Here is a 10,314-nt window from a genome sequence, read left to right as displayed (position 1 = left end):
GCGGGGATTTACATTGTACACAACCCTCCATGTAGACAACTTTTTGCATGGATATGTCGAGAAATAAACTTGGTCTTCTTGATGGGCAAGGATATACGTGTCGTGTCCTTGAAGCAATTTTTCAGGTTGGATCTGTGTCATCCCAAATTCGATCCTATAATATTTCGGGTCATACCATTTACACTCAAAGAAAACTAGCGCTAAAGGCTTATTTCCAGCAAATGTAATCTCGATTATATTTTTGATTTTCCCGTAATAGTAGGCTTCGTGTCCTTCCATGTCGGTTGCCCTAGTAACGACTCCACTATTTTGAGTGGCGGCCATAGGATGACTTGATTCGAAAATGCTTGAACGAAAGCGATATCCATTGACGTCGTAACGTCCATAGCTTTTGGCAGTTACGCTTCCAATAGATAACCGACGTAAGTCATCATTCAAATTCATTTCCTTCCCAAACTGTCAATTATGCCACAAAGCATTAGCAAATTCTGTAATATTAGTTAACTAAAATTAGGTTTTGGAGCCAAATAATTAATACTTACACGGTCCCGAAGCCACATAATGAAATTAGGTCGCCCATGCATACCATCGCGTCGCAATTTGTCTATGTCTCTCGCTGTTGGCCTACCGAGACACCTCATGTTTTGTTCATCAAACTCGCTGTCTAATATTATTGTATGACATGAGATATTTGATAACATAAACTAATTCACATATGAACAATTTAAGGAAATAAGTCTTACACAAAGTATTTCTCCACCTCAAGCATATTCGTGAACATGTACAGTAAAGCAGACTTCCGTTCTTCCATAGTGAGGTGATATGCCTTGGGTGGACCAACGGCTTTGTCGTTTGTCTGAAAAATCGAAAGATCACTACACGGAGGAATCTCTCGTTCATCATCATGGTACCTTTTATTTCGAGCAAATACATTATGTTCTTCTGCAAAGTAACAACTTGTGAAGTGTGCTACCTCCTTCATTTTAAATTGTTCCGCAATACATCCTTCAACTCTTGCCTTATTGCCCACCATTGCTCTAAGCTTCTTTAACGCTCTTTCTATATGAAACATCCACCTGTACTGAACAGGACAACCGACCTTAGCCTCATATGGAAGATGTATAAAGAGATGTTGCATAGGATTGAAGAAACTCGGTGGAAATATTTTTTCCAATTTGCACAAAAGCACTGGTGCCTCTTTCTCCAGCTGTTCCATAACATCTCTTCTGATTTCTTTAGCACACAACTGTCTGTAGAAATAGCTAACTTCAGCTAACGTTTTCCACACAGCTTCGGAAATGTACCCACGAAACATTACAGGCATGAGCCTTTCCATAATTATGTGGAAGTCATGGCTCTTCAGTCCATTCATCTTCATTGTCTTCAAGTTCACAGATCTTCTAAAACTAGCAGCATAACCATCGGGGAATTTAATATCCTTCATCTACTTCATCACTTCTTTCCGTTGCTTAGGTTTCAGACAATAGTCAGCTTTTGGTTTGCCTCCGTTTTCTCTAAGCACTTGGGTTGGACGATCACATATCACTGCTAAGTCCATGCGTGCCTTGTCATTGTCTTTTGTTTTATCAGGGAAATCCATGCATGTATTTATGAGGGCTTGGCAAAAGTTACTCTCTTGATGCATGACGTCGATGTTGTGCATCAAAATCAATGACTTAGCATAAGGAAGCTCCCACAAGCCACATATGTGAGTCCAATTTTGCTCCTCACCAAAACCTTGATACCTTTTCCCACTCTCGTCTTGGACAAGTTTCCTATGCTCTTCTATACTTTCTATCCCACTATGTCGCTTGGGCGGTCCCTTTGTGACGATGGTGCCCTTCCTAAATTCCTTTCTCTGCCTTCTGAAGGGTGATTGAAGGGTAGAAAACATCTATGGCAATCAAAGTAACATATCTTGCCACTAGCACTAAGATGAAAACAATCTGTATCTTTAGCACAATAAGGACACATCAATCTACCATGCACGCTCCATCCAGAGAAAATACCATACGCCATAAAATCAAGAACCGAGAACAGATATGCAACACGAAGATTGAATTTTTGCTTCTTGAAGCAGTCATAGGCTTCCACACCTTGCCATAGCTTTTTAACTCTTCAATCAGTGGTTGAAGCATCACATTGAGGCGTACGCCAGGATGCTCAGGCCCAGGTATAACAAGACATAGGAACATAAACTCATATTTCATGCAAAGAGCAGGTTGAAGGTTGTACGGTATGGCAATGACAGGCCAACATGAATACGACGCAGCAGTCATATTGAACGACGTGAAACCATCAGTTGCCAAGCCGATACGAACGTTTCTTGCATCGATGGCAAAATCTGGATCAAAGTTGTCAAGAGCCTTCCATGCATCACCATCTGACGGGTGCACCATTAACCCATCTTGTCTGTACGTACAATCTTTATGCCACCTCATGTGCATAGCGGTCTTCCTCGAGAGAAACAAACGTTTCACTCTAGGAGTGAGAGGCATGTACCGAAGCTGTTTATGTGTAACCTTTGTCACCACCTTCACCCCATCTTCATTTACAAGCTCCACGTACCTCGACTTCCCACATTTTAAGCATTTATGCTCTCTGCCATGTTCCTTCCAAAAAAGCATACAGTTGTCCTAGCAAACATCAATCTTCTCATACTCCATACCAAGACCTTCAAGCAATTTCTTAGACTGGTACATGTCTTTGGGCATCTTGTGACCCGTAGGAAGAACCTCGCTAATCAAATCCACAAGCTCCTTGTAACAATTAATTGAGAATGCAAACTTGGACTTGATTGACATCAGCCGAGTCACGAATTCGAGGACGGTCACGTCAGTGTGCCCGTGAAGAGGCTCTTCTGACGCTTTGAGGAGGTCGAAGAACTTCTGAACCTCCTGTGTAGGTGAATCATGATGATCTGGGGCCAGTTCAGGCTGCAGATCGTCAAGCATCTGATCCATCCTATAAACATCATCTTCACTGTCATCAACTTCTACTTCTGTTGCTTGTTCAACATCTTCACCGTGGAGATACCAGACCTTATAGCCTGGCACGAAACCATGTGAGCACAGGTGTAGTGTGACTTGCCTCTTGGTGTGGCTCATCATATTTCTACATTTATTGCATGGACACCTAATATTATCTATTTATGAGAAAGCAGCTGCATGGTCCAGAAACATTTGCGTCTTGGCAAACCATTCACTTGTGTGACACCCACCCTTCTTGAAACCTTCATACATCTAATCACGTCTATCACCCATTATTGCGGCTGTAATATTATCCAAGAGTGTGTGTGAGACAATCATGATTCTACACATCACACATACATCTATAGGTAAGTAGTAAAACTATATATATACATAAATAACTATATATACATAAATAACATTAAATTTATTAATATCGAAACCTTCATACAACATAATATTATAAGTTAAATCTAATTAATAAATAACATCAAATTTAACAATTCAATAGCATAAGTTAAATCTATTATAATAATAGAATTAATACTTACCTAACATCAAGCCACACATGTGATATTAAACTAACTTTAATCACACTCTAACCACATGTGATATTAAACTAACTCTAATCACATGAAAGTTAACTCCCGTCGGCCATAAAAAACGATGAAAATAAACATGTGTACACATATTTAACAATCACACTCGCATTTACATTTAATAATTCAAAAATATATATACCTCAACGATGTGGGCGGCGACATCGCTTGGGAGAGGCGGTCGGGGGCGATGGTGGCGCTTGGGCGCGGCGGCGACGCTCGGGGAGGCGGTTGGGGGCGGCGGCGGGGCTCCGGGAGGGGTTCGGGGGCGGCGGCGGCGTTGAGGCCGAGCGGGGGCACCGGCCGTCGTGGGGGCCGGCGGGGGCGCCGGTCGTCGCGGGGGCGGTGGGGGATGTTGGGGGCAGCGGCGGTCGGCGAGCTCCTAGGCAGCGGTGGTTTTTGGAAACACGAGAAAGCAGAGAGGAATGAGCCGCACGGGTTGTCCGCTAGTCTCCATAAAAGAGCAATCCCCATCGGCCAGAGCAAAGGCCGACGGGAGTTAACTTATCCCCGTCGGCCTGTGTTAGGGCCGATGGGAGTTAACTTATCCCCGTTGGCCTTTGTCAGAGCCGACGGGAGTTAACTTAATTCCCATCGGCTGCGGGAATCTTCAGGATTCCTGTAGTGTTTGGAGGGGCCGACAGGAGTTAACTTGGCTGACGGGAATCTTCAGGATTCCTATAGTGTTTGGAGGGGCCGGAAGGAGGCAAGAGGAGGTCATTGCCTTGTAGCCTGGGGTTGAGTTTGTCGACCACTGCAGCTTGGAGGTCTTGGCATATCTAGTTTTCCAGAATTATGTTGGGCCCTTCGAATGCGTCGGCTCTGGCTGCAGAAGACTGGTCCTACTCGCCCTTGGTCTGATCTCCACATAAAAGTTTCTGGAAAAGCTAGAGCTTTCTTCATGGAGGTGGTCATTACTGAGGTGGGAGATGGCACAAATACAAAGTTTTGGAAGGATAAGTGGTTATATGGTAAGCGAATTAAAGACCTTACTCCAAGTTTATATAATATTATACCCAAGAGGATTATCAATAGCAAGACAATTTATGAGGCAATTACAGATAGAAAATGGATCTCTGATATTAAAGGTCCACTAACAGTGGGAGTCTTAACAGATTATCTTCAGTTGTGGGATATGACTTTAGTTTGGCAGCTGCAGCCTGAGGTTGAGGATAAACATGTTTTCAGTATTGCTCCTAATGGCATCTATTCAGCAAAGACTGCTTACGAGGGCTTTTTAGGGTTTGTAATTTTCCCTCATCATAAGAAAATTTGGAAAACTTGGGCCTTGCCAAAATGTCGTTTCTTCATCTGGCTGGTTGCCCAAAATCATCTCTGGGCAGCAGATATACTTGCTAAACGAGGGCTGAGTCATCCTGAGAAGTGCCCCTTTTGTGATCAAGAGGATGAAACTATTGACCATCTCCTCGTTACCTGTTCCTTCTCCAGGGAATTCTGGTACCTGTTGTTAAGGAATTTCGGTCTGCATTCTTTGGCCCCTCAACCTGATGTTGGCTCATACCTAGGCTGGTGGGAATCGGTGGGGAATATTGCTACTGGGCTCACTAGAAAAGGGCTTGATTCCCTTATATTTCTGGGAGCCTAGACTATGTGGAAACATAGAAACAAATGTGTTTTTGACGGCTGCAACCCCAGTGTTACCATGAGTCTTAGAGCTGCTAATGAGTAAAGGATGCAATGGGAGATTGCTGGTGCCAAGGGGCTCTGCCATCTAGCTGTACCTTTAGCTGAGAGCTAAGGAGAGAGGAGAGTCTAATGGATTATTTTATGTATGCTTCTTACTGGCCTCCGTAAGGAGGCTGTTTTGTACTGGCCTTTCTTGGCCCCCTTTTTCCCTCTTCTTAATATATTATGGGGCGCAGTTCTCCTGCGCTTTCGAGAAAAAACCCAATAAATATGATATAACCTTTTTTAGCCACTTCTAAAACTTATTGATTTACTGACTAATTTTTGGAAACTATTAAAGATGCTTTTATAAACTATAGAAGTTAGAAGACGTTTTTACAGCTTGTTTGGTGTCAAACCTAGAGGATTAAGTGGGATTCTAACTTGTAGAGAATAAAAGTCCCCTCAGTTCCCATTGAACCCCTGGATTGGGGTTTTCCGAACAATGGTACCTGTTGAATATGTTGATATTCATAGCTAAGCTGTTGGGACTTGCAACCAAATCCAAATGTCACTGTTTGTTGCTTAGTTTCAGTGTGTTCTTCGTTGTAGCACTATCCTTGCAAGAAGTCTTTGCTATATATCACTTCAGTTGGTAGTCATCTGCCGTCCCTGAAATGCTGTTTTGGAGGGTTTTTTTCTCAAGGGCTTGTTCGGTTAAAAGTGGATTGAAATGAATTGGAGGAGACTAAATCTATTGCTAGTCGAATAAAAGGATATTTAATCTCTATCAATACCCTCTTATCACCATACAACAAAACAAGGCCTCAAATAGTCCCAACTTTTTGGAAGTGTTCCGTACTTTAGTACTAATCTTTCTTCTTTTTCAAAACCAATGAATGCGGTTGGCTTCTCAGAACTCACCTCTCAGGTTCCAGACCTTCCTTGAAGGCACAGTCGAGTAACTAGCGTTCTAAGGCCTGTTTTTCCGAATGGAGCACGGCAGTAGGAATTACAGACTTGGGTCTTGGAATGGTAGGTAGGGATTTCATAGGCTGGGTGGTGTGTCGAGAAGCTTACATTCGTCGATCCTATTTTTCAACTTCATGCATTTGCCTGGACTGCCTCGGTCGGATCGACATATGTGTTCCAATCTCCTGCAAGTATCCACGCCTCTTTAACGCAACAAGCTATTTGTTTGAGGTCCTTCAGCTCTTTGGTTGTGTCAAAGATTTTATCATAAAACACTAACTGAAGTGTTAGAGGGATTCACTTTCGATTAGAATCCAAAAGAGGAAGGGTGGGCAGCAGGTACCACGAGCCCTAGGGTTGTTGAATTTCTGAATTAAGAATTAAGTAAGTAGAGCAGTTAGGTTATGAGCCTTGCGAGGTAGCGGGAAGGGTGCCCAGCAGTCACTCATATCATGGGATGCACTGGCCACTCCACCTCATTGGCAAGGATGGTTCAACCAGCCATCAAGCAATCGTTTCTATTCTCGATCCAATAAACGACAGTAAGATGAATGAAACCTTCGTCACTCACAAACCAGAGACCTTTCTAGCTTTCCTAACAGAGGGGAGCACCGACCCGGTGGAAAAGCAAGAGAAAAATCAACTTCTTCAAAAGGAGACCACTAGGCATGAACTCCAGAGCACGAACGTATGATATACAACCGAGCGACGTCGGACACAACAAACTTTCGAGCACCCAGTTCATTTAGCCTCTTAATCGAGGGAAAGAAAATAGAGGTCAGCAGCAAACAAGAGCAAGCGACACAAAACTACAGTAGGGATAAATTGGCAGAACGTTCTGATAAAATGTCAGATTGGAAACCAACACGTCTAGAAAGTATGAAGGATAAGGCTTCTCTCGTCCAAAGAACGGTACTAAAGGTGTTGGACACCTGGATTCCTGGTGAAGAGCACTTTTGGATTATCTAGTTGTTGCTTTGACTACCCCAATACCTAGGATTAAAGAAATACAATTCCTGTTGATCCTCTTTGAGTGTTCAATCTATGGTTTCAGGCTTCAGGCTTCGGTCTCATTGCTTTTATGCTCTTCGAGGTGCCATATTGATAGCCACCTTTGGCTTCTCATCTAAAGGGGAAGTGAAAGATGGGGGATAGGGTTTTCCCCCACGCGCGATGCCTATGTTCCTATTCAAATGAAAGTAGACGTCGCAAAAGGATCGATCAGTGTAAGTCCCTATAATCTTGATTTTATAGGCTAGCTTCAATACGTCTGGGCCAAGGGCTTTCAAATCCAATATCCCTTCCTCGCTCCGCCCCTCATCTACAAAGCTTACGAAAAGAAGGAATTCCAGATAAGGGAGACACTTCGTGTGTATACGTGGAACTACCAAGTCTGAATTGGGCAAATAGACGACATCAAAAGTCTAAAAATAATCTCAGAGGAGGACCGAAGAGAGTAAGTGATCTTTTTCCCTAAGCTATAAAATAGAAGACTTTCGAAATAAAATACCCTTCTTCCCCGTTTTGCAAATTCACCTAGAGCTAGCGAAGCAAGTCCGTTTCCAGCGATGAAGAGCTTTTTTATTTAATGAAATATTGGTCTACACCCTCCTTTGATGCCCAGAGGAAGAAAAGAGAAGGAAAGAATACTATCTATAACTATAACTATAAGGGAAGGGAAGGATATTGATAAAAAAATAGGAAATGGAAGTAGATGAGCGTCTGTCAGGTGCTTGTTGACATTTTTCTTAAAAAATAAATTAGGAGCCAATGAAGTCATGTACTAAGACTCCTTTGGAGAGCCATAGCCGAAAGAAGCCTTGTTACTTAATAGACCTGAGTTTATACCATATCATATGTACACAACAGCATAGTATATATTATTTATATGTACAATGAATTTTTCTCTTAAGTTGTACCTTAATAAGAACATTTTATTTAGTGATTACATTGAGATGACATAGAGCATGTACAAATCTACAATGGCTATGACCTTGTCAATTTGCACATTACTCAACGAGACACGTTTGGTCAATTAGCAGGACACCTTGTAAAGAGTCATGAGAAAGCGAAGCTGATGATGGAGATGTGGTTTTCGATCTTCTATCAGGTTCCGAACTCATGACATAAGAGCCTAAAACACATGAATTTTTAGAGGTTTGGATCACAATATGTGTAATACATTACGTTTTCTTGTTGATCTTAGATTTATGTATGTAGATGATTTACAAAATTCAGACTCCAACACCAGGGAACCCCAATACCCTCTAAACAATGAATTTAAAGTGGTAAGCTAGACTACCTCGAACTACTATTCATTGGCCGGATCAAATTGATTTTCCTTGGTTGGTGTTGGGTGTGACATGAAGTCCTGAGGACCCCCCCTTAAATGTTGCTCTACCCCTTCCTGTTATAGCCTGAGGGAGAGGTTGAGTTTACATGTATACATTATTTGCAAGCCCTACCTATCATCGAGCCAACTGCCTCCGTCCTGGCATAACCTTGTGCAATGGTAGTTTCATTTCCTTGTAATCATACAATAAAAGCTGGTGTGTTTTAGTGTAATCGTACCTAAAAGGAACGATAACACCTAAGAGGGAGGTAAATTAGTGTAACACCCTGAATTTGGGGGTATAAATTTCTTTTCTAATATCCACCAAATTCTAGTGTTATCCTCTCATTTCTTTGCTTTCCTTATCTATTTCCTAAAAATGGAGAATTATTTTGTTTGATATTGGCGTAAGCCTAGTGGAATAAGCCTTAGAGGTGCTTTGGTTGTTGCATTCATGCCGCTGCATGGTGTTTCTAAGTACAAAAGGTGTGTGAAACATATTAATATATCTTATATAAACTTTCGATAAATTTTCATATTTTCAGAATATTTTTCAATTCTCCAGAAACCAAAATCTATTTATTTGATGTATTTAAAATGTTTTTTAGAAACTCTAAATATGTTTTTTGAGTTCATTAGGTGCTAAAACATTTCTAAGAATTTTTCTGAATTTTTTGGAAGCATCTACAATATTTGAGCACAAAATATGAGTTTCTAGACTTTTTTGAATTTAATAAATGGTAAAATTCGAATTTGACCCAAATTTTTATATTGTTCGAACCCAACTATATTTATATGTATGGCCGGCTTCTCCTCGATGAGCACGTTTCAAATCACAAAATGGTTTTTCCAGATTCATTCCCCACCTCCGGAATTGCTCGCCAAAGTTCGAAGCGGTTTCAACCCGGCGACAACTCCGGCGAGCAATTAATTTCAATCCATGCGTCGTCAGCGGAATCCGAGGGTACCGCTACGTTCGTTTTGTCAAGGGCTTCATCTCGGTGCCTTCGATTTGTCGATCCGACCGATGGTTCGCCGTCAATCGGTGTTTTCCTTCTCATCTCCGGCGAGCACCTTCTTCTTCGGCGAGGTTCACCATTGGTCTTCTTTGTTTCTCTTCATTTTCACATATTCTATTACGAACTTTTCTCCCGGCCACCCCTAGCCCTCCCCTAGCCGCCCCTACCCCGCAACCCACTGCTTCTCCCCCCATGGCGGTTCCTATGAGAAAGGAAGGTGCGGAGAGGAAGAAGAAGCAGTTTTTGCAAAACAATAACCCCAGAGAATAGTGTAAAGTCCTGTAAAACTCGCTTGTTAGCCCCCCGAAGTCTGCAAATAATTGCGTGTAGACCCCTGTAAAACATGCATATCTTCCATGTTTTAAATCTGTTTTGAGCCGTTCAAATTGTGTTAGGTTCGTATTAACGTTGTCCACATGTTAATAACGTTAATTCGTCAGATCACATATTTTAGATAATTTATTTAATGTTTGCTTGACTAATATTTATTAGATTAAATGTATAGTTTTCAACTTGTGCTTTTATAATAAACATTACCATGATTAATATTAACTTAAATACTTTTTATTTAATACTTATTTAGTATAAACACATCATCTATTTATTATTTCTTGCCTGTCACACGTGCTGTTCCGCGCGGGATGGCGTGCTGGTTCGTGCGTCGTTCGCGTGCTATCGCACGTGCTATTTCACGCGCATCGTCACACGTTGCGTGCACGTGCCGCGCTTGCGGACCGTGTGCATCGCAGCATGTCGTCCACGCGCTAAGTCACGTCTTGCTGTGCATCATCCGCGCA

The sequence above is a fragment of the Zea mays genome, chromosome 9, assembly GCF_902167145.1.
Source record: "Zea mays cultivar B73 chromosome 9, Zm-B73-REFERENCE-NAM-5.0, whole genome shotgun sequence".
Taxonomy (NCBI): Eukaryota; Viridiplantae; Streptophyta; class Magnoliopsida; order Poales; family Poaceae; genus Zea; species Zea mays.
This window is presented reverse-complemented; position numbering follows the sequence as displayed.